Here is a 26102-nt window from a genome sequence, read left to right as displayed (position 1 = left end):
ATGTTAAAGTGATTATAATGACTGCACAGGATGCATTAATTTCTTTAAATTTAGCCATATCCCACAAATGGACAGGCATATTCATACTGATACTATTGCTGCCTCCGTCATATAAATGCTATTAAAGGTAGATGTTCAGATGAATGGGATCATTTCTCTATAGGAGATCCTTGGCCAGAGGCCAGGGAGTTGCTTGTGTAATACGGAATTTAAACTTACACAGGGTGAGGTCTGACCTTTGCTGGAGGTGTTTTCTAGGAGAAGTGTGTGTTTACCTGGGGGCTTTGGGCTACAAGAGGCAACTAACAATGTGATTTATGATGAAGACTTTGGACCTCCTGATATCTGTTCTACCTCTAGAAGGGCTCCAGAGAGGTTGGAGACCAAGGTCAGCCATATCTGCAGTCAACTATGTCTCCATAATAAAAACTCTGGACACCGAGCTTGGTTGAGCTTCCCTGGCTAGCAATAGTCCATGCATATTGTCACCTATTATTGTTGGGAATGTTAAAATTGTCCATGACTCCATGGTGAGAGGACAACTGAAAGCTCCATGTTTGGAACCTTCTGGGACTCTGACTTTGGCTGGTTTCAATCTGTATCCTTTATTCTTTCACTGTAATAAACCATAACCATGATTATTACAGCTTTTAGTGAGTTCCTCTAGTGATTCATGGACACTAACGGTAGTCTAGGGAACCCTTGAGCCCAGTAGTGGTGTCAGTGAGGTGGTCTTGTGGACTGCACCCCCTAACTTCACAGATGGATTTTTTGACTTGATTCAGACCATTTTTTCCTATACTCAACACAATGTCTTCAAATATGTCTCTCCTAGAAACATTATCTTTTAAATGGTTCCTTGGATGCCATTACAAGTATGGCATAATCTGTAGTAAAGCACCATTAAGATGTTAATACAGATATATGTGTGAATTAAAAAGTAACTCTAAATGCACAGTAACCAATTTACTTCACATTAATAATTCAGCTATTTTTATTTGTTTCTAAACAAAAAGCAAAGAGGACCCAGTCCACAGAGCAATTGTAATAGTGTGCACAATTTTTATTAAACCAAAATAAAACCTTTGAAGTTCTTGGCTTATGAAAGTCACTTGAATTCACTTCTCTTTTCCTATCAAGTTTTTCCTTTTCAAATGTGTTCTTTCTGACTGAAGTTAGAAACTGACATGCCCTTCCATTCTCCTTTTGGGGCAAAAGGAGAAGACATTAATACTAGTCCTTTTAATAGGAAATCAAACCACCCTTTAACTAGAGTATTATTTATTCTATTCCATCTGTTTTCAAATAAGCACAGGAAAATGATTGGAGATGAGCTATGAAGAAAGAAGATGGCAAGACATGCTACATGAAGACCTTACATTGCATTTTGAAGATTTTCATGCTTGACAATGCTGGGCATCTGTGATTCACAAAGCTCTTTACAAAGCATATTCTTGGCCCCTGTTTTGTAATTGGCAACAAAACAAAACAAATACAATGACAACTGTGCCTCCCTCCCCAAGAAAAAAAATCAACCAGACCAGGGCAGGGCTATAATAACATTTTTCAGAGGAAATATGAGGAATGCCAGATTCAGAGCCAGTCCCCCGGGGAACATTTTTCTGTTTTTCCCCTTTTGCATGCCTTGATATTGGATTTCAGTTATCCAATTTCAGTTTCACAAAATTTCAATTGTGGTTACTTAACTTAAGGCTGAGTGCATATTCAGCTTTTGCAGTGCGTCATGGACACATTGCTACAGGTTTGGTTCACCCTCTTTCACTGATGGATTGCACTATGTCACGTGCACCACTTCAAGAAAACGTGGTTATATGACAGTCTGCATGTAGGAAGAGAATGAAATCACTTAATGGTGGTTCATGTGCAAAAAAGATTTCTCACTTAGTTCGTAACTAAAGTTAGCTCTTCCAGGTCACCACAAACAATTTAACTAATTCAAAGAAATTTTACAGACCAGTCTGAGAAACATTTCTATCTCAAAAAGCAGTGTTTTCAAAATTTTTACCCCCAATTTTTAGCTGTGTGGTTGTCTCATATAACAGTTACAACTATAAAATAATAATATAATCAATATAAAAATGTATAATAAAATAATTTACAAATATTAAAAATTAAAATTTGTGTTTTTTGGTGCATATAACTTGTAAGGAAACACAAAACAAATAGAAAATTTCAAACTATATGGCCTTCAAAAAATCCTTCTGAAAACAAAATTCAAAAATCATCTTTACATGAATGGGGCCGGTGATGTTCTTTTCTGGAAGGAAATCCCTTTTTGTGTGCTACAGCTTAGGTATTTGCATCTGGCAAGCATTTACTCCTGAGTGCTGTGTGAATGACTCCTTTCCCTCACCATTTCTGTTTCTCTAGTCACACTCCTGAACAAATGCTATTTGTGTGTCTGTTGGTCTTTATATGGCATGAACTTATCAGAGGAGCCTCAATTCTTTTCACATTAAGCTCCCAAATATCGAGAAGAATTCCTCAATGCCAGTGAGATTCTGGAATGTCCCAAATGTACTCAATTACAACCTGTTTATTGGTATGATCCAGAATTAACATGGGTTAATGTTTTTTTAGATAATCATCAACATGAAAATCACAAATTAACAAAAAAATCAAAAAAAATTTACAGAAATCAGGAAAGGAAAGATTATACCACTTGGTCCCCAAGATCTGCAGATCTAGCTTGAGAACCACTCTTTTATTTTTTAACATTTTAAAAAAAGATTTTTATTTATTTATTAATGAGAGACACAAAGAAAGAAAGAGAGAGAGAGAGGCAGAGACACAGGCAGAGGGAGGAGCAGGCTCCATGCAGGGAGCCCGACAGGGACTCGATCCTGGGTCTTCAGGATCAGGCCCTGGGCCGAAGGCGGCACTAAACCCCTGAGCCACCTGGGCTGCCCCATCCACTCTTTTAAAGGTGTACAAGCATGTGCCTTTTGTTTTAACAATACTTGATCTAGTAACAATTCTCATTCTGAAGTAATTTAAATATTTCACTGGGTTGTTATAAGAATCAATGGAAGACTGTGTGAAAATATTTTGCAAGTTATTAAGCATCATAAGTATGTAGTTAATTTTTTTCTACCTCTTTCATTCTCTTCTTCCTCAAAGACATACCTAAGATACACACTGAGTCGTATTGATATATTTCCCTTTTAAAATTTTGTTGCTTTGATCTTTTTTATTAGTGTATTGATCAGCTGTCATCCATTACTTCAGAGGCAAGCTTCATCTAACTACTTACCACATTGACAGAGAGATACCGATGGACTCTGTGATGTCTTGATGTTTGGCAGTGTTGGAAATAACAATGGAACTTCTTGAAAACTTCCTTTTGGAATTATAGAATTTTAATTTATTCTACTGTATCTGATGGTTGTGCTACCTGGAAAGAAATGCATGGGGAAGTACCTGGTACTCAGGATATGTGTGTGGGGGATAGAAATTCTTCATAATAATCTCTGCTAATTGTACTTAAACCAAGTGTCAGGACATGCTCTGCACCAGATATGTAATAGGCACTCTCTGTATTACTGACATGATTTCTCCATTGTCCAGAGAAGAAACTGACATTTAGAAAAGCTCAGTAAGTGCCTAAAAGCACAAAATAAATTGAAGCAAGATTCAATCCCTCATTATGGCTTCCAAGTCCATGTTATTTCCCTGAGAGCTGGAAGAGTAAGGATGTGAGGGACACAAACCAGGGTCTTGGGCAGAGGAAGCAGAGTTTCCCTCACTTGTATTTGTCAAATCACTCATGGCCTAAAACCCAGTTTTCCAAAGTCAGCATTTACTACTGTCTACACCCCTACCTTCCTTAGTTATATTTCCTTTTGGTCCATCATCAGCATGGCCTTAAGTGGCAGTTTCTTCCCAGCAAACTAATTTGTCTTGAAGACATGCTCTGGGACTGATTCTCTCTCTGTTGATAGAATTGACCTGGAGTTGGAAACTCCTGGGTCCTTGAAATTGAACACAGTTTGTCTGGCTTCTATCAACCAGCTTGGGTGCCCCTAATAGCATAGTGACAACAATACAAATGATAACATTGACTGAGTGACTACAATGTGCCAGGTACTGTTCCAATGGCCTATATGTATTATTTTATTTAATTCTCATGTAAATCCCTTTTTGTACCTATTAATGCCATTTCACAGATGAGAAAAGAAAGTCACAGTGAGACCCAGAGATTTTACAAGACTATACAGCTATAATAAGGCCACAGTAGATTACGATCCACTGTTATTACATCCCTGGTATTTTGTGTTGCCTTTCTGACCAAAACACATGAATCACCATGACCACAGATTTCTACATATGTGCTATATATATCTGATTGCTTATCTCAGATTGCAAGATGCTTGGTCCAGGACTCAAGTCTTCCACCTTCCACGTAGCTCTCATAGCACAGAGCAGTTCCAAACAAATAGATTGTGTTTAGTGAATAGAGTTGACTTTTCCTACATGAAACAGAAATAACCAGGTGCCTACTTGTAAAAGCAGAAATAGCCCATTCTAAGTGGCATATCAAGGCATCAGAGTATATCAAAAGGGAACCTAGACTTTAACATTAAATACTGTTATGGGCTAAGTTGTGTCCCTCCAAAACTCATTTGTTGAAGTTCTAACCCCCTGTACAATGGAATATAGCTATACTTAGAGGTAGGGTCTTTTAAGAGGCAGTTAAGGTTAAGTGAGGTCAAGGTGGGACCTAGGGGTAATGTCTTTATAAGAAGAGCAGACTAGGACACAGACATACCGAGAGGAAGGACCATGTGCAGATACAAGGAGAAGATGGCCATCTACAAGCCAAGGAGACGAACAAACCCTCAGGAGAAACCAGTCTTGCTGACGCGTTGGGAAATAAACTTCTGCTATTAATGCCACCCATTCTGTAGTACTTTGTCATGGCAGCCCAAGCAAAGAGATATGGGTCACATCTGGGCAGAAAGATAATAGGGCCTGGATGAACTTCTTAGGCCCCAAGTCCCTAGAGAAGCAGAATCTTTTCCCAATTTCACCAAAATTCTCCCCATAGTCTCTGCCAGTTTCTTCCTGGCTGGAAGATGTTCAGTCTCTTGTTTACTTCTGCCAAGTAAAGCAGATACTATCAACCAACAGGTTATGGCTTTGCATTCTTTTCTTTTATCCTTTTTTTGTTCTTGGTCCTAAGCATGGATGGCAGTCTAATGTGTTGAGATATTAATTTATACCTTACTTTTAGTGCTGTAGGAGACTTGATGGAATTATTGGCTTATCTCTTGCCTCCACCCCAAGAAGAAAGTCAATTTTTCTTCTATATTTTTAGCTCCAAGCCTTAGGGAGTTGTTAAAGGCTTTCTGTCTGGACCACAAAGAGAAGTTATATATTAAAGTTGTGTGATATTGGGGAGTTCCTTAAACTCTCTAAGCCTCAGGTTTTCTTATCTGGAAAATGGGGATAATTATGGTGCTATCTCATTGGCTTGCTGGGAGTACAAAATAAGGTAATGCCTGGAAAGGTCTATGAGATATATTTATATCTCTCTATATCTATCTATATCCATATCCATATCTTTATCTTCCAATCTTGGTATTGCTTTTGAGGTCCATATTGACTAATGCATAACTTGTTTGAAAGGCCTGAAATTAGGAGAAAATAATGGTGAGCACTTGGGTGGATGAAGTGTGTTCTTTAGAGTGTGGGCAGCTTCCTGGAGACTAAGAGATGTATATTTTGGTGGGGGCATCAATGAGTTTTGGAGAACTGTGCTCTGTTCATAAGCCATGCCCTTCCTTGGGGCAGGAAGGATCAGAGCCATTAAGTGAGGAGATCCTATGTGGAATAGTCATGGAGGGGATGAAGAACCCCACCTTAGTGCCAGCACCTGCTACATGGTCACATCTGGATATTCAGAGTAAGAAGGGAAAGATGGGAAACTAATCACTGAAGGTCTGGTTCTGCCTTCAATTCTCTGTTTGCACTGATAGGCAATAGAGCCCCAATAATGAACACTCTTAAGGATTTTGCCTTCCCAAGGTCACTGGGCCTCAAAGAGTTGATCTGATCTAGAGAAATAAAAATAGGTGACAGTTTTTGCACCTGAGAATTGCATCCTGAACTCATACCACTTGCAAGTATTTATTGATTTTATTTCCTTTGTTTATAAAAATTTCAAAAATGCAGTTTGTAAAATTTGAAAAGTAGAGAAAAACATGAAGAAAAATAAATTAATATTGCCTGTACACTTACCACTTGGGACTAACCACTCTTATACAATATTTTTCTGAGTTTGTACTATATGTATATATAGTACATATATAGTTATAGAAGTGACATTATACTATGAATAATCTTTATTCTATTTTTCATTTAACACTGTTCTAGGCATTTTCTCATGTAATGTAAAATTCTTCATGAAGAGCATTTAAATACTGCATGATCACTGGTTTATAGAAGTGTTTTAGATGATTTAACTTATTCTTTATTATTGGAAAGTTAGATTTTTTTAGTTTTTTGGCTCTAGTAAATACTGTTATAGTGATTATTTGTGTTCTTGACTCATTTCCTAGAAAGTTTACTTAGAAGCTATGCTCTCTCTCTCTTATTTCTAGTGCAATATTTCATTTTATTCTTAAAAAAGTTCATCTTGTATTTTCTTAAACCCATTGGAATCCAAAAATATTTCTTCAAAGCACCTTATTTTCTCCATAATGTTTTTTTCCTCACTCATCATCCCCAAATACCCTCATTTTGAGATGGTTGGGGACTGTCCAAATGGCAAATTAGCAAATTAGGAAAACTTCCATTCAGTCATTTAAATTAAAAAGTTTCCTTAGCACAGCCAAACCAACACTTCCTCAAATTCATTCAAAATTAAAATTATCTTGATTATTTGGTATTGATGTTGTTTCCACATCTGGTCATGCAAAACTCTTGCTACCATTTTTTAAAAAAATATTTTATTTATTTATTCATGAGACACAGAGACAGAGACAGAGGGAGGGGGAGGGCAGAGACACAGGCAGGGGGAGAAGCAGGCTCCATGCAGGGAGCCCGACATGGGACTCGATCCTGGGTCTCCAGGATCCCTCCTTGGGCTGAAGGCAACGCTAAACCGCTGAGCCACCCGGGCTGCCCAACTCTTGCTACCATTAAAGGATCAACTATTTTACTCAAAACTCCTTCAGCAAAATTGTAAAGGAGTAGGAAGCTGGCATCTTCAATGTAATAGCAAGATGGTACTTCATCATAATGTGCTAACTGGTTGTTGCTTTCCATTCTTTACTAGAGCTGTGTCTGTTGGTGAGTGTGTGTGCATGCATGCACATGATGTGTTCTACGTGCATGTGTGTTTCTGGGCACTGGTAGAAAGAAGTTCCCTGTAAGTGTTTTAGTTATCCAGAGTCCCAACCTATCTCAAGACAGGACCAGACAATCTGCAATGCTAGATGTCTGAAAGCACTGTGGGTCCTCACTACAAAACCAGCATGGACACGCCCTATCCCAGAATTCTCTCCTTGTCTGCTGTCCCATTCTAAGTGCTAAATTGTGATTTCCCTGAGAGTTGCAAGTTTAATTTGCAATGAAATAGAATATACAACTCCACGGTGTTATGGCTATAACAAAGGAAAGCCCCCCTGGCTGGTCTGTGATAGAAATATTGGCTTGTCAAGGATGACTGTACATGGAAGATGTGTTTGTCCATCCTTGTCAGGCTCAGCCCACTTTGGACCAGGTCCTGCTTCCCATAGTCAGAGCCAATGGTGCATTTTCCTTGCTTCTGATGAAGAGTAACAAGGACTTTTGGTTTTAGGGATCAGATGGAGAGTGATTCTCTTTGAAGCTTTCACAAAGCCGGCAAGAATTTCACACCATTTTGAGTGCTGCAGGTGAAGAATTTAACAGCTGGTGGGAGTGCAAATTAGAGCCAATTATAATTTGATTGACCTGCCTTGACAATAAAACTGTCTTTCCTAATTTAAAATGCCTAGCAGGATCCTCTCTGCCCTGGTAAGGTGGTGATTTCAAACGAAGAGCAGCTCCAACTAGGAAATTCTTTAACAATGCTGTGACAGTAATAAAGATTTATTTATATAGCACTTTTTTTTCCTCTTGGACTGAAATGACTATGTTCAAACTGAGGAATAGCACATTATGTAGAGGAATGAAAAGGACTGGCTTGGCAGAAATGACTCAAGAGTGGCGGCAGCAGAAGTAGAAAAGGCACGTAAATTTTGGAAAGTAGTGAGGAAAGGGGGGAGTTTCTCAGCTCCAAAGTGTAATACCAGTTGTCATAATATTTGTAGAGAAACCAAATGTAGAGTTGAAAAGCATATTTTTTTGGAACTGTTTAAAAATGGCATATGAGAAAGCCCTTTTTCTTCCTGTGTTTGATTTTAAAGCTAATTTATTCCATCACCTTATTTAAATAGGTCATAGAATGCTTCAAACTCCGGTTCATACACAGCCTGGTCACTCCCTACTTATTATTCACATTAGTGAGGATTTATTTAACTATTTAAACTTTATAAAGAAAGGAATTCCTTCCGTTGTTTGCTTTGCCTTGAGTCAGGTCTCTCCATCATTCTCACTGGACTATAATTTAGATGCAGGTGATGTGCATGACCCATGCTGCTGGCTTCTGGAGGGCAGTGCTCCAAGGAGCCAACCAATATTATCACCTGGCAGAGACTGAACAGATCTACTCTCCAATTCCACCTCTACCAACCACATCTCCTTAGATCTTGGGCCTGTTATCCTCCGGGTCCTCAGGTTTTTCATCTGCAAAATTGCTTTCATGGGGTATTGAGTGACTATTGAGACATGACAAAGATTTTCTCCTTGACCAGCCTCTAGTCAGGCTCCTGGAGCACTCCTTCCAAGTAGGCCTCAACTTTGCCCTATAATGACTTGAACAAACACTAACATAATTCCTAAGAGCTCAAGGCTACATCCCTAGGATCATACCATTAAAGCGCCTGCCTGAGAAAACTCAAGGCTTCCCAAAGAATTTAGTGTGTTCCAGCCAACACCTGAAGATGGGGCCCCTATGTCCCAGCCTCTCTGGGAGGGTAGGAACTTATTTTGATGAGGAACAGTTAATAAACCCAGGCGGGTTCAAACCAAATCCCTCTTCTGTTTTTGTAATTTCCACTTCCTTGACTCTAGCGAACCCCCACTCACTCCTCTTTCCATTCCCTCATTCTTCCTTTAAAATATCCCATCATCTCTGTCCAAATCAGTTCAGTTGAGTTGAATTTGGTTCACCCTGGACTCTTTTTCCTATTGCAACAGTATATTACTGATTCAAGTCTGTCCTTACCACATTAACTCCACCTTTGTTACTTTTTGACAGATACCATATACAAAATGGTTTGGCGTAATATCTGGCCCAAGTAGCTTTCAGGAAGTGGGGAGATCCTGTTTGTACCTCTGTCAGGACGTGCTACTCTTTCTCTCCACCACAAAGGCTGCCCAACCAGTTGCTTGTCTTGTCCTACTCCCAGTGAACTTTTGCAGTGATGGGGTGGGAGGGTGTGTGGGTGGGGACGAGGGAGGGAAGATAAGTGATAAGAAATGCTATTCTTGGGATCCCTGGGTGGCGCAGCGGTTTGGCGCCTGCCTTTGGCCCAGGGTGCGATCCTGGAGACCCGGGATCGAATCCCACATCGGGCTCCCGGTGCATGGAGCCTGCTTCTCTCTCTGCCTGAGTCTCTGCCTCTCTCTCTCTCTCTCTGTGACTATCATAAATAAATAAAAATTAAAAAAAATGCTATTCTTGCCTCTTTGACATTGCACTTAGAAAGAGTTTCACTGAATACAGCATCATTCCTGTTGAGTTTCTGTAAAGCAATACAATTGGGGCCCACTGTATATTAAATGTGCTTTTGTCAGTGACTCTGATGTTGAGTCTTTTTATCATGCAGTGTATATAAAAGCAAGCAAGAAAGGTTAGGAAAATAGCTGTGATAAAGGCCATGAACTTTATATTCTAGAAAAGATATGGATACTTTCAGTTTTTGGATGCACTATATCAGTATCAATACAACCTGAGTTTTACTGCCCTTCAATTTGATGACAAGTAAAATTACCAAAGGGAACAGAAGCCTGAGTTCCAAACAATCAACTTAATATAGAAACTTTTGGTTTTTCCTATTGTAAGCTGGATACTGCTTGTAGCCAAGCTTCATCTTAATGGCTATGAACCATCAGGAAGCCTCCACTTAAGGTGACCGAATAAAGTGCATGATTTTTGTGACAGTGTTATTGCTCCTCTTTTAAAATTTGTTCTGGATGAGAATTAGGGTTTCTGGAAGTCCACTCTTTATAAAATGAGAGCTTTCCTCTATCATTATTAATGTGGCTTCCAGGGTCACTTCCTAAAAAAAATTAGAACTTATAAAGATCTATATAGTAATGGTTGTATATATTCTTGTGCATATCCATGAAAGTGAAATTTCTTGTGGGTAGCACATCTGGTTAAAAAAATTACCTATAGAAGTATTAAGTGGCAAGCAAGGATCCCAGTAACCAGGTCCTGGAGTGCAGCCAACCCCCAAACAATGAAACGATGATTTCTGCAGGGGAGGCTTGACGGGGCTGGATCTGTGTGGATGATGGAGGGGAGCAGGATGTTCCGGCAGCTGCTGTCTGGTGAAGTGAGACGGAGCATTCACAAGGTGGGCAGACAGATGCCGTAATGACCCACTAAAGAATAACCACATGCAATACAACATAGCTGTGAAACGTGGGGAAACAATGGCAGCAGATGGACAAAAACCTGGCTCACAGCAAGTAGGGAGAGGCAGCTCATTTATAGCAAAAAGCCCTGCGTGGCTCTGGGAGGGACAGGAATCCAGACCCATACCAAGCCTATAAATAGCAACAGTCCCTATAAGCAGCATACAACATTTTCAAATATTTATTGACTGCTCTGCTATGCGTAGTATACTTGGCTAGGAGCTATGTGATAAAGCAGGGATGAAGACAGGCTGACTGACTTCAAGGAGTTTGGAGTCTAATGGATATGCAGTGGGTTTCTGTTATATGACACCCTTTGGGAATTATTTTGTGGTTACTGACAATGCTGGTATTTAACATTCTTCAAAACCTAGTTATTCTTTTCCTAGATCTTGAATGGCATGGCTTCAAAACCAAAGGAGATGGAGGTTTAGAAGAGGAGAAGTCTGCACGCAGGAATTGATGAGTCATGTCTCCAGTGACTTTGCGCCAAGATTGTCCAATAGCTAAGACTGTTGAATGTGACTATTGTGCTTCAGTTTACAGTCACAAAGTACAGGGTCAGCTTCCTATGAATACACTGTAGGAATGATGACCTACACTTATCTGAATTTTAGTTTTATCCAAAGAGATATCTGTGGGAAGAGGGGCACTACAGTTTCCAAACACAAAGGGCAAGGCCATTCTCTCAGATACACACTCATGAACATACCACCCCACACATGGGTTCTGGATTATGTCTTGTACCCTTTGGTTCTTGCGTAAACATTCTTCATTGTCATCATAGTCATTATCATCACTGGGTTGGCAACTAAAGACTTAACCAACCAACCAACCAACCAAACAAACAAACAAAACAACAAAACAAAACAAAACAAAACCTCTTCCTGGCAGTTGAGTGCTTTTAATAACCCAGACATGAGCTGTTTTTCAATTATTTATAATGAGTATTAATTTTTTTTAATTTTTTTTTATTTTTTATTTATGATAGTCACAGAGAGAGAGAGAGAGAGAGAGAGAGAGGCAGAGGCACAGGCAGAGGGAGAAGCAGGCTCCATGCACCGGGAGCCTGATGTGGGATTCGATCCCGGGTCTCCAGGATCGCGCCCTGGGCCAAAGGCAGGCGCCAAACCGCTGCGCCACCCAGGGATCCCCTATAATGAGTATTAAAGAGGAAAGGAAAATAGAAGTACAATGTGAGGTATGCTTAGGTATGGAGTCATCTTGGACTCTAGCTAGAGAATAGTTTGTAAAGGGTTGCACTGTGGAACTGTCACCCCACCACCCTGTGGTTTTTTTTTTTTTTTCCATACTAGAATAGGCTGACATGGTTTGAATGGCTTGGCTGTAACCCACAGACAGTGGAGCAGAGATGATTGCCTATCAATCAATGATTAAAATAGCTACACTTCAGCATGTTCTAGTTTGGCAGATTTAGTCGTGACTGTATCACCTTATCATCACCAGCTTGATCATCCTCAGAAAAAGCAAAAATAATGATGGAGATTCTACAAGGTATATACAGACAGCTTTGTAGCCACATCCTAAATACAAAGGAACAGTCTACATTTCTGCTAAGGCCCTATCCATAGATATTAAGTGTATGTAAAAATAAGAGATCAACTTGTGATCCAGGATAGCTTCAAATTATGAAAAATTTATACACAAAATGATAGGATGTGACTAATATATTTATAAAACACAGAGTAGGACAGAGACAACCCAAATGATTCATGATTTCACCTTATCATATGGGAATGTGTTTGACAATATCAAGCAATGAATAAGAACGTCAGGAAATCTCTACACTTGGTAGTAGGAATGTAAAGCCATTGTGGTGAACAATTCCTCCTCTAAAGAAAGCTGAAGATATGCATACCTTATAATTAAAAAAATCCATACTTAGACATATTTCTTAGAATAACACTAGCATATCCAAGGAGACATGGGTAAGTATTTTTATGGTAGCAATATTTGTAGTAGCAAAAATTGGAAATAACCTCAAGTGGTTAAGTTCTTATAAAGGAGTACTAAATAATAGTGAAGCTAAATAAACTATAGCTACATGGTACTTACAATGAATGCATTTTATAAGCATAATGTTGCTTTTATAAAGTAAATTGTGAAATGGTCTATGCATTATGATATAATTTATGGAAGTCATAAAAACATGTAAAATAATACTTAAAATTATTCAAAGGGAAGTACAAATTTAGTAAAAGTATTAAAGAAATACAGTATAATGATAATTGTTTTAACATTCTTTATATTATTTTGTGTGTCTTTAACACTATATGATGAATGAGTAGACAAATCAGGAATACTAGAAGCAAAGTAGAAGGGTATCATAAGATCCTATTGAAGAAGTGGAAGAAAATTACTGAAGGAAAAGAATTTTCCCCATCTGTTTTCTCTATTTTCTTCTATGATAGCATATTAACAGCTACTTCCTTTAGAAAATGAATTCGAAGAGAGAGGCAATCGCCACTCCAGTTTTACCCAGCATAGTTTCTTGTTCCTAAAGTGGCTTGAGGACATGAGGTATGCAGGCAAATCCTCTCAGAAGCTCTCCTCTCTGAGAGACATGAGTAGGTCAACATGTCTTAAGCAGAGAATTTTTGAAATGTAGATATATTCCGTTGGAACCAGATATTGGCCAAACTGGAGAAGGTCTTAAACACCAGTGACAAGAGGTGAGGCTAAGTCATAGACATTAGACAGCTACTAATGTATATACGTAAGTGGAGAAACAAGATAAGAAAAGGATAGGTAGATAGATAGAGACAAAGTACACGTACTTAGTATAATTGTGTATCTATGTACGAGTGTATCTTCTATCTCCATGCCTGCCTTATCTATCTATCTATCTATCTATCTATCTATCTATCTATCTATCTATCAATCATCTATCTACCTACCTAACATCTATCTAATCATCTATATCATTTATCTATCTACTTACCTACTTATCTTCTTAGCTTTCTGTCTAACCATCTGTCTATGTCTATGACTGTAATTATAACTCCATCTATGTCTTCTTTTGAATCCCCTGACTTATCCAGGATTGGGGTAGGGTGGGAGGCAGAGTATTGAAGAAGAGTTGTAACAATATTAGTTGCTTTCATTTCTTTTATTATAATATGAGAATGGGAAATGCAAACTTTAAGATGAAATGCCTATATTTAAATGTTATAACTTTAATCCTAATGGTAACTAGTAGATTGTGCAAAGAGCTTTAAAGATGAGAACAGCACACTCTAGTTAATGATAATGACTATTATTGATGACAATAATATTAACTTGCTAGTACACTATTGGGAAGGGAGATTTACAAAGGATGTTTTTCCTGTGTAAAAGCCAAAGATAGATACTTTTGGCTGTGGAAAGTGAATTCAGAAATTAGCCTATTTTTTTTTTCACATTTCTTTTAGAGATGTGACATAAGCTTCTTGTAAGATTTCTTTTCATCTTTAGAAAGAGGTATAGAATAATGCTTATTTTAAAAATTAGTTTTTGGTGCTAGTGTTATAAACATAAAACCATGGTAGGTGTTTAATGATGAAAATAGCACAATTATCCTCAAAATAGCAATTATATTTAATCACTCATTTTTTCATTTCTTTACCTATTCTTCTATCAAGTACTTAGAGAGCACCTACCTGTTTTAGGCATTATGCCAAGCACACAAAAGAAAGAAACACACGATAGACATGAATTGGTCTTTGCAGAGTCCCAGTCTGTAGGAGAGAACAGAAAGGCAACAACTGAAATATGATATGTAGATTAATAGGTAGATAATAGATATGTAGGAGCAAGCACTATAGGAAAGAAACATTATGCTAGTCTAAAGCAGTTTCTTAATCTTGACACTGTGGACATTTTGGACCAGATCACTCCTTGTTGTTGGGGGACAGGATAGGAACTGTTCTGTGTATTGTAGAATGTTTGGTGGCATCTCTGGCCTCTGTGCACTAGTTGCTGGTAGCACTATCCCCAAGTCATGAACATCAAAAATGTCTCCAGACATTCCCAACCATCCCTTGAGGGGCACAATGGCCTCACAGTGGTTCTCACAGTAGTTGAGAACAACTTCTCTACAGAATCCTTTTAAAAATGGTGTTTTGTTGTCATATCTAAAAAATATTTGCTTAACCTAAGGCATGCAATGATTTTCTCCTAGGAATGTTGTAGTTTCAGCTTGAGCTTACATTTGAAGGGGCGGGGGGACTAATATCCATTTTGAGTTAATTTAGTGTATGGTGAGAGATAAGGGTCAGGTTGAGTTTCTGAAATATACAGATGTCCAATTGATATTGATTCAATGTCAATAAAATACATGAATATCCAGTACAATTTTTAGAAAAGGCTTGTCTTTTTCCATTGAATTTCTTTGGCATTTCTGTTGAAAATCAATTGCCATATATGTTTTGGTGTATTTTGGAACTCCTTATTTTCTTCTGTCTATCTGTATGTCTATCCGTACACTTATAAACACATTTTCGTGACTACTGTAGCTCTGTAGTAAGTTTTGAAATCATGTAAATCCTAACAGGTTTGTTCTTCATTTATTTTTCAAAATCGTTTTGGATATTTTAGGTCCTATGTTATTTCCACGTAAATTTATATCAATTTGTCAATTTGTACAAGAACAATTTACTGGGCTTTTGACAGAAATTGTGTTGAATCTAAAAATGAATTTGGGTATAATGTTAGTTTAACAAATGGGTTTTTCAAACATGAATGTGATGTATCTCTCCGTTTAGTTGGGACTCCTTTAAGTTTTGCATTTCCTTTGTTAAATGTTTTCCTAAGTATTTTATTATTGTTGATGTATTTGTGAATGGAATTGTTTTCTTAATTTATTTTTTTAAATTCATTGATGCTAGTATACAAAAATGCCATATATTGGTTCTTGTACACTGATCTTATAACCTGTGAAACCACTAAACTTGATTACTAATTCTGGTAGCTTTTTTGAAGATTCTTTAGGAGTTTCTACATACAAGGTAACGTCTGCTTAAAAGACAGTTTTACTTCTTCCTTTGCAATTTACATACCTTTTATTTATTTCTCTTGCCTTACTCCACAGCGTTGAATACATATGGTACAAGCAGACAGCCTTGCTTGCTCCTGATCTTAGGAGGGTAGCATTCCGTTTTTTACCATTAAGTATGATATTAGTTGTAAGTTTTTTGTAGTTGCTCTTTATCAAGTTCTCTTTTGTTTCTAATTGTGTGAGAATTTTTATGAATACGTGCTGTGTCTTATCAAAAATTTTTTCTGCATCTGTTGATTATTTTTTATTTATTCTCGAGTCTATTTTAGTAATTTGTGTCTTTCTAGGAACCTTTAATTTATATCTCATGTTAATACTGACTTAATTTGAATAAAATATAGCAACTTTGTACTAGTATAGCTTCATATCCCTGTCCCTTCTTAGTGCTATCATAATATATGTTATGTTATAAACCTATATTATAAGATAGGCATAATTGTATTATAATATAGGTATAACTACAGTATTACAATTATTGCCTTTAACAATCTTATGTTTTATAAGGATATTTCAAGAAAAAGACTAAATATCTACACAATCTTCAATTTTTTATATTTTCTTATATATTTACTATTTCCAAAGCTCTTAATTTGTACCCATGGATCCCAGTTACCATCTGGTATCATTTCCTTTTAGCTTGAAGGCCTTATGCCTTAGAATTTAATGTAGCACAGGTCTGCTATCAAAGAATTGTCTCAGTTTTTATCTGAAATTGTCTTTATTTCACAGTATTTTTGAAGAATCATTTGTCTTGAATATAGAGTGGATTGTCACATTTTTCTTTTAGCACTTTGAATTTGTAATTCCACTGCCTCTGGCTTCTGTTGTTTCTGATGCAAAGTCAGCCATTTACTGTATTATTATTGCTTTGTGAATTTTTTTTTTTTTTTTGCCACATTCAAGGTTGTCTCCTTATAATGGCTTTCAGCAATTTGACAATAATGTATCTATATGTGATCCCATCTATGCCTATTTTATTTGATGCCTTGAACTTCTTGGAGCTGGTAAATTCAATTTTTTGGGTCAGGTTTCAGGAGATTACAGTTTCTTCCAATATTTTTGTTCCTTTCCCTCTCTCTCCTCCTCTATTGGGACTTCAATTGCACACATGTTGGAATCATGACATTACCTGACAAGTCTGAGGATCTGTTAATTTTTCTTCGATTTTTTCATTCTTTGATTTTCAGTTTCAATAACTTCTATTAATCCATTTCTTTCTCTTTCTTTTGCCATCTCAAATCTGCTGTTGATCCTATCTAGTCAATTTTTTATTTCAGTTAGGGTCTTCTAGAATTTTCATTTGGTTCTTTTATATAATTTTTGTTTCTTTGTAGAGACTCCTTAATAGTTGACTGTCAGCATATTTTCTTTAACTCTTTCAGCATGGTTGTCTTTGATTCTTTGGACATATTTAACATGGCTATGTGAAGTCCTGTCTGCTAACTCCAGCATCTAGATTCACTCAGAGTCAGTTTCTAATGACTGGTTTTCCCCCACCCTCACCCCTAGACTATAGGTCACACTTTCCTGTTTCTTTACATGTCTAGTTATTCTTAGCTGAATGTTAGACATTTTGCTTCAGATATTGTAGTAACTCTAGATTCAGTTTTATTTTCTGGAGCATTTTTCTACAGATTAGTTAATAACTTGCCTGAATTACACTGTGGAATTTTTTTTCTTATAGTGCACAACTGCTGATGTCTCTGCCTATTTGTTTTTCCTGTCTTTATGTTTTAACCTGGCTCACTAGGGGAGGTCATTCCTCCATCCATATAGTTCAGCGAACAAACAATGATCAGGACTCAAGTGTTGTTCAAACACTTTGACTCCATTAAGCTTTCACCTGTGCCAACTGAGTTGTGTGTGATTGTGGAGCACATTCAAAGTCACAGCCAGTTCTCAGGCCTATCTTGGTTTTCACATCCTCATGGATCCTAGGACCACCCTTACCACATATGTAGTTTTGCAGTCAGCCAGGGATATGAGGGAGGAGGAGATTTTATCATAGTTCTTTTATGATCTTCTGAATTCTGGCACCTCCTCATTAAATTTCTGACTGGTTGGCTGCTTACCTTAAACTGGGAAACACAGTGTTGGTCCAGAAAAGCCACAGATTGTTATAGTCTATCTCAAATTAAATCTGCATTTTTAGCTGTGAATGTCATAGGTGTTCGCCTGTCCCCCTCCTTTACCTCTGCTCCAATACAAGTCAGCCTTCTTTGGCAGCAAAGTTGCTTTTTGATTGCAGCTAGCTTAGGTTGGTATGGCTATAATTCTTGCCAACTGAGCTTGGGGAAGAGGAGTATAGGAACAGCCCCAGGCAGGAAGTCACAGACTCTCACCATTCCTACCCAAAACTCTATTAGTTTTTGTGTCTCGTAAATTTTTCTAAATTTACTTTCTGCCTTTGGTAGGTTTCTACATGTTGAAATAATTTTTCAGGACAATTTTGTCCAGTTTTTGCTTGTTTTCTGTGAGAAGGAATCACCTGATCTCTTCAAGTAGTTATTACTAGAAGATCAAATCTTTTTTAGAGAGTTACTTAGAGAGTAACATTCAATAAATATGTGAGGAGCATGGTTTATTGAAAGGCAGGATCTGTTTATCACTTCAGAAAGTGATAAACTCTGTATCTCAGAATGTCAGGTTATTTGGGGAGGTCCATAAATGTTTGTTGAATGAAAAGATGTTGTAAAGCACCGGCCAGGTTTCAGGTTTCTCTTTGCTTCTATAAGAGAGAGAAATTGGACAATACTAACCTAAAAATTCCTCTGAAGCTTTGTTTTGATAATAAATGTATTGATTTACTTGAGCCATTGTATTAGATTCTCCTAAGATAATAAAAATCCCTTTCTTATCTGCATCTTAAGAAGCCTTTTTCAGGGGTTCAAAAAGACTTGTTTTTCAACTAAGTAATATTTTAAAAAGTAAGCAGAATGACTACAGTGTAGATTCCCTGTCGTGGCATCCACCCCCTTCTAGTTCAGGTTTTTGCACAAGGTTGTTAGAAGGTCAGGTGATATTCAGAGAATGTGTCAAAGGATGGTGCTGTGTTTAATTATCAAGTGTTTCCACTTAGGGATTTAAAAACTCTAGCTCTCAAGAAAGCCATCTTGAGCCAGGTATTTCTGAACTATTTGGGACTTATATTCTTTTTAGACTGTTCATTTAACCTGAAACTACCCATTAGAAGTCTCAGATTGACAGTCTGGATCAGCCCACAAATGTATTTTATTTGGCCTAAACAGTGTTTTAACAGTATCTCTTGTCACAATTTTGTAAAAGATTTATTTATTTATTAGGGAGAGAGAGAGAGAGAGAGAGAGAGAGAGAGAATGAACAGAGAAGGAGAGGGAGAGGGAGAAGCTGACTTTCCGTTGAGCAGGGAGCCCCATATAGGGCTCGATCCGAGGACTCTGGGATCATGACCTGAAGGCAGACACTTAACTGACTGAGGCACCCAGACACCCCTTCCCTTGTCACAATTTAAAAATCAAAGATTTTAGGTAACAATACAGATTTCCTAATTTGAAAATCTCACAACCCAGCTTTGTTCCCTCAAGGCAACAATGAGTACCAGACCTTTCAGAAAGCACAGAAGCTTCTGACCTAGCCCAACCCAATTCCCTTTTCATATGGCCTCCTTGCCCTTGTAGACATTCTATTTCACAACTTCTGGGACTGTGGTTTCAAAGGCCAGACTGCTACCAGGGGGATGTGATGGTAACCAGTAGAGGGTTAAGATGCATGTATTTATCATATAACAACTCGGATTGGGTGGAAGGCATTTGAAGCCAGGGTAGAGAAGAATTTTACAGCCAAGATATATACATGATATAAATGACAACTGAATTGAAGTGATATAAATGTCATTCATTTATTCATTCACTCACTTATTCACAGAGTATTTATGGGCTGAATGGGTCTGGTTCACTAATGTCTCCATCCAAGACTAGACGTTCCTGATGCATAATAAGCATAATATTTTCCACACGTAATGAAATAAGTGTTCCATACATATTCTGTAAATAAATGAACAAGTGGATGAATTGTATTCATTTAATTCATTTCCCTAGAAAATGAGATAACGTATTTCCTCATTCTCTCCCCTTCTAGCAACCCTCAAAGTTCAATTTTAATTGATTTAAAAATGGTATCTATGGTACTAATAAAGACATTCATACCTTGTTAATGAAAAAATAAAGAAGACCCCTCTCCCCTGGAAATATTAGACATTTTACCTGTAATTGGGACTGAGCAGTATACTTCTCATAAAGTAGAAAATCCCAAATTGGTGGAATCAGGTAGCTTATGATTATAGAGAAGATTGGGCAGCCTTACAGTTTCTACATGTAACTGGGGAGAGTGGTATTAGAAACCAGAGTAGGCTCTTCCTTTGAGAAGCAGGTTAATCCTTCCATAACCAAGACAAGGGAGCAGAGAAAATACAAGCCAGTCTAAAACTAACACAAGTTCAGGTTTACAAGCCAAATTTATACGATCTGTAAATATCAACAGAAACACAGGTTTTAAATTTAAGAGCAGACTCTTTCCTCCACTTATACTTAAATATATTGTGGTCAGAAGCTGGTATTATAAGTCCACGCTCTGATAACTCTACTCCAGGAGGCAAGGCTCAGAGGGAGAGAGAAAGAGAGAGAGAGAGAGAGAGAGAGAGAGAGAGAGGATTGGGAGCACTTCAGAGAAAAGATCCAAGAGAAAAGTCTGGGACTCTGGTACCCAGCTCCCTGGCCCTAAGAGGGTCCATGGCAGATGTTTGGAATGAAGGAGCTTCATGGTCCCCCAGGGGCATCCTTATAAAATCAGCTCTGGTAAGTGATATTCTTGATACTTGATGTGTTGCCAGAAGTTAGAATGCTGCTTTTCTCTAAAATCTGCACATGCTGCTTAGAAGCCTGGGTTTCTATTTAGACTTACAGATATCCCAGCAATAATTTTCAGACATCACGTGACATTTATTATCAATCCAGGCATGTGTAGATATTTAGGCTTAGGGAGACAGTGGAGTATCGTAAAGAAAAAGCATCGCATCGGCAGTCAGGAGGCCTGAGCGCAATGGCTTTTTGATTCTGCGTGACTTCAGCAAATATGCTTAGCTTTGCTGCGGCACCGCCTGCACTTCTAGCAAGAACCCAGCCCCTCCCCCACCTCCTTCAGGCTGCTATCTCCATAAATCCCACAGGGAAATGATAGCCTATTTCAGAGCTGCAAGGCTCACAACCTCCCGGTCAGGATTTTAGACTCCAGTCCATGTAAGGGATTCTGGACTTTTTAACAGAACCAGAAATGTCCTCCAATCGAGAATAGGGTTATAGAATGAATGAATGAATGAATGAATGAATAAAAATAAATTAAAAATGGAGAGGCATCTGTAATCGCAATAAGAAAAGACCTGTGAAATGAATCAAAATGCATGAGTCCAAAATGAATAAAAATGCCGATTTTTGAATATCCGAGTTGCGCTACTTTTCTAATTGCTTCACTTGCAACAGAGAGAAATAAAATAGTGAGAGTGTGAAGTGTATAAAGGACTCTACCGCTCTCTCGGGGCTCAGAGACCCACAGATTGGAGAAAGGAAGCCAGTGCCTTTCTGACCACTGAATTCCTCACTCTTGCTGCGAGTTAGAAAGCTCCAAGGAGGACTTTAACGAAACGTCTCTACACTTGGGAAAAGAGACCCGAAACGGCTGGGGAGACAGCGCCACCTAGTGTCCGCCGAAAACCGCTTGCTGGCCAGCCCTTCGCCGTAGTTGGCCGCAGTAACTCCTATGAAGTAGGGCAAAGAAAATAAATCCATCAAAGCTGACTAACAGAGAGCAATGCCAGCTGAAAGCATTTTTGATTCTTGAGGCCTTCAAAAGCCAAGAAACGTAATCCTTGCCTTATGTTTCTTTCTTCGTGCCCAAAAGGCAGCCAAGCTGTCACTAAACCAAAGGAGGTGAAGCAGGTCACTAAGTTTATAATGTAGTTGGTAACTGGTTTTCATTTTTTCTCTGCATCCTGGCAGCAGGAGATAGGCAGCTTGTTATAACTTAGAGGGGGCTCCTGGAAAGCCTGCTTGCTGGGTGTATTTCTGTAGGCGTGGGCTCGCTGGGAATATTATTACCTCATGGAGTCACAGATTTAATAGCATTTCTTCCACTTCATTCAGCACAGCACTAAGTTAGTGACTCCGGCTTGAGCACATTACAGACGCACATTGTTCCCGATAGCATCACATCTTCATAGTCCCATGTGGGGCCCAAGCACCGCCTGCTTCGGCACACAGGCCGCACACTCTCTACTCTTACACTTCAGGCTTTCTGGCTGGGGTGTGCCCGGCCTCGTTGGTTTCTCCTCCCTCTCCTCTCTGCCTTCCCCTCCCTCTTTCTCTCTCTTTGTTCTACTCCCTCTGCTCTATCATCCTCACGATCATTTTGGAGCACCCACCATGTTCCAGGCACCATGACCTGCTTTGTCCTTTGAGATATGACTGTGTGTGTTTTGTGGGTTTTAGGAGACCATGGCTCTCAGGGAAGCACAACCAGGGGAGGGGAGTGGCTACTCTCTCCCACTCTTGCTTCCAGTCTTTGGAAGTTTCTACCACTAGCAAGGACACTCCTGACCACTTTCTCGCACTCCTCCCAGAAGAGGAGGGGAGTGCTTTCATCTGACTGAGGGTGGGGTGCAGGCAGAATGGGGCTTGTGCAGCCCCAAACCCACTATTTTTCCCCCCACGGGAGCCAGGCTGCCAGTGGGGAGCATGAATTCTGGTCTGTTTCTCATTCTGTGCATTTCATGGGCCTGAGCCTGTTCCTGTGCTGCCCACCCACGGGGTGAGCAAGTCTGTTCAGTCTTGGGGTTCAGCAGGAGGAAAACCGACTCACCCACAGATATGAACCGCAACCACTGCTCTCGACTCTTGTCAGTGATATAGGTGATGTTTTCATTTCCCTTCTCTCTTGGTTCAGGACTTTGATGTGTTCTTTATTGGGGCACCTAAAACTCCTAACCTTTAGGAAAGTATTTCATTACTATTTAAATATGGAGCAGATGGGATTGGGATTATTTTAAATCCAACCTCAGATGATTCAAGGTCAAATGAGGGCTTTTTATTTTTATTTTTTTTTAGTTCAAAACCAATTTACTCTGGTGTTAAGAATGTTCTGGACTAGTGATCAAAAGATACAGGCTTTATTTTGGGCTTGAAGTCTTCCAACTTTGCAACTTTGAGCAAGCCAATTCTCTTGGCTTTGGCTTCTCCATCCTAACTTCTGTGATTTCAAGGTCAAGGCACCATGATATGGAGGTGCTGTGAGGAGGGGATGCCCATCTCCATGCGGGGAAGAAGCCTTGCATCCACTTGAAATGAGCCACTGTCTGTTTCCCTCTCCCTTTTTGGGGAAGCCTGTGTTGCTTTCCAGAGCATTCTGAAAGCATTTCACAGCATTCATAGCGATATTTGCCTAACTACCCCCCTTTACCCCTTTCCCACCTTAGGAGCAAGGCTTCAACCTGTTTTATTTGTTGTTATACAACACATAAAGGAGTGTGGGCAGGGGACAGCTAGTAAGTTAAGAGTTTTTGCTTTTGAGCCCCAAACTGGGACTCATGCATTAAAAAATTATTTTCTTGGTTTTGTGAATTTGTTCTACCATTACTCACTCTGGATCACATTTAGTTATGCATTTATCAATGTGGCTTTATGGAGGAGAATGACCCAGTGTGGACGGTGGAGTAACTGTCAGTCGCTTAGAGGGAAGTCTAAGAGGAGAGCAGGACCATTGCCTCTGCTCTTAAAAGACAAGGAAAGGACTTGGGCAAAGGGATGGAATATGACCTTTCCTGGTCTTATCCCTGTAGCCTTGCTTTTGGCCCAGAACCTTAGTTTTAAGACATTTTAGCACCAATCTAAGTTGTCATTTCCCTTGGAATAATTACTTGCTTGTCCAGGCCCTGATACACCCCCATACCTTCATTCCAAGTTCACCTCTTTCTGCCATGGGAGAGTCAGGATGGGCTCTGCTGTGGATTTATAGGTTAGAGAAGAGTTGGCGGAGAACACGATTGATGAGATGCATGTTGCTATTAATGCCAACTCTAGACCCTTGATAAATATGAGTCTCCTTTGTTTCTTATCCTCTTTCCTTGGTGAACTCATCCCATGCTGATAATTCCAAAATTGATATCTCTAGCCAGGACCTCTCCTCCAAGTGCAGACTCATGTCTATCTGTCTGTCTAGCTAGCTATCTTAATAGTAAAAATGTCAATTATCTCTATATAAATCTCATGCCCCCTCATCAGCAGGAGGAAGTGCTTGGATGCCCAGCAGGTGTCCTGAGGTCAGCATCTCCCAGATTGAGCTCCTGCTGTTCTCCTTCTACATCTGCTCTGCTCTCAGCCCTTTCCTTGGCCTTTCCTCTCTCACTAAGTAGCATCTTTCCATTCCCCGGGCCAAACCTGAGAATCATCTTTGATTCCTCCCTTGCTTGTATCCCTTGTCTGATCTGTCAGCCAATCCTGTCTTCTCTACCTTCAAATCCTAGCCATGTTTTGACCATTTTTGCCCCACTTTCACTGCTATAACCCTGCCCGCCCCCCCCACCCCCGCTGCCCTCATCTCTTTCCTGGACTGTGGCAACAGCACCTTGTGGGGCTTTCTGCCTTCTTCTTATCCCTTTCAGTCTGTTATTAGCCCAGAGGCCCGCACGATCTTGTTGACATAGGTCAGTCCATGGCACTCTGCTCAAAACCTTCCAGCAGCCTCTTGGCTCTGCCTCTGTCCTCTCTGCTCTCATGGCCATTTTGTTCTGTTCCTGTCACATTGGTGACTTTGCTTTTCCTTGAACATGTAAGGCAGCTCCTCACATCAGGATGTGTGTACTCACCACGTCCCCTGTGTGGGACTCTCCCTCTGGAGTCTGGGTGACTCACCCTCATGCCCCTCTGGCTCTTCTAAAATTACCTCCATCCTCACCGACACCAGCCTCACCGTCACCTCCTTAGCGTTACTACTGTTTAATATTCTCTATATGCTCCTTGCTTCTACTGTCTCCTCCTCAAGAATGTAAGCTCCATTAGGGCAGGGATTTCATTGATTTTGTTCCCAGCTGTATCCCCTGTATCCCCAGCAATGAGACCTGAGTGCTCAATACATATTTGTTGAATAAACGAATGAGATGAGGAGCAGGAGGAGATGTAGCAGTCACCCCTCATGTGAGCATCGGGGACTTGAACAGACAAGGAACCATTTAAAACACAGGGCGTGGTGCACTTGGGTGACAGGAATGAACTCAAAACAGGGCTATGTTCTGATGCAAGAAATTTTATTGTTAGAGATTTATTTTTCTGTTTCAAGTTATTATTTACTTCACTTGATTGAACAGATATTTATTGAGTCACTGCTATGTCACTGTGCTGAGGGTACAAATATGGTCCATGTTCTCATGTGGAGTAGAACAGTTATGAGAAATTTACCCATAAGTAGATCATTTCAATACAGAGTGGTAAGTCAGTGCTGAAACATGCCATTTGGGGTCAACAAGTTAGGTCTCCTTAGTCATTTTCACCTGAGATTTTTTTTTTTTTTTTTTTACCAGTTTCTGTAGAAGTGTATGTTTTGGTGGACAGCGTTCCTGGAAGAGAGATCTTATACTTGCGAAGTGCATCCTAAGTAAGAGCCTTCAACAAAAGGTAATTGAGGGCAGTCAATGCTAAATAATATTTTGATGGCCTCTCCTCCTCTACTGAGAGCCAATTTACTCTCTACTTTAGATAAATCTTATGAATTCTCAGTGCCTTGTATTTCTCTCTGCAAAGGGAGTTTAATGAGATCTTTGTTCCATCAAAGGAATTGTGCACAGGAAGATTGGACAAGCCCCAGTCTTTACCTTGATCTATGCCCATAACCAATAGCCCATCCTAACAAACCCCTGCTCTATGATGGCACCACTTTGAGGTGTGATTGGCCATTCGTTGGTTCTGTGCTCCCCGAAAGCCTGGAATTGTGTTTTAATTGTTGGCTGTGTATATCCAGCTCAGGGACACTTCCTAAGCAAAACCAGAGTACTTCTGTAACCTGGGACTTTAAAAAAACAAGGACAATGGTTTGCTGAGAACTATGTATCCTCTATGGAATTGACTCTACTTTGCTAAAGATTTGCCTTGAGCTCAAAGGCTTAACTGGCTTTCAAGTGCCAGGGATAACTTTTCTGGAGAGTGCTGCTGGAGCACACTCCCCGCACCCAGTCTGGATCAAGTGTACCTCTTCTGTGTGCCTACAGCACCCTGCT

General features: G+C 39.4%; 1 long non-coding RNA gene across 1 annotated transcript in view; it reads left to right on the top strand.

Moving 5' to 3' along the window:
• LOC112648258 (uncharacterized) overlaps positions 1 to 26102 on the top strand; it is a 69847-nt gene that overhangs the window by 34511 nt on the left and 9234 nt on the right. The window contains exon 2 of the long non-coding RNA XR_003128866.3: positions 25410 to 25503. This is a non-coding gene — a long non-coding RNA (uncharacterized LOC112648258). The remainder of the gene's footprint in view (positions 1 to 25409; positions 25504 to 26102) is intronic.

This window comes from Canis lupus, chromosome 7 (assembly GCF_003254725.2).
Source record: "Canis lupus dingo isolate Sandy chromosome 7, ASM325472v2, whole genome shotgun sequence".
NCBI lineage: Eukaryota > Metazoa > Chordata > Mammalia > Carnivora > Canidae > Canis > Canis lupus.
The sequence above is the reverse complement of the archived record's forward strand: the minus strand, read 5'-3'. Positions and strand labels throughout refer to the sequence as shown.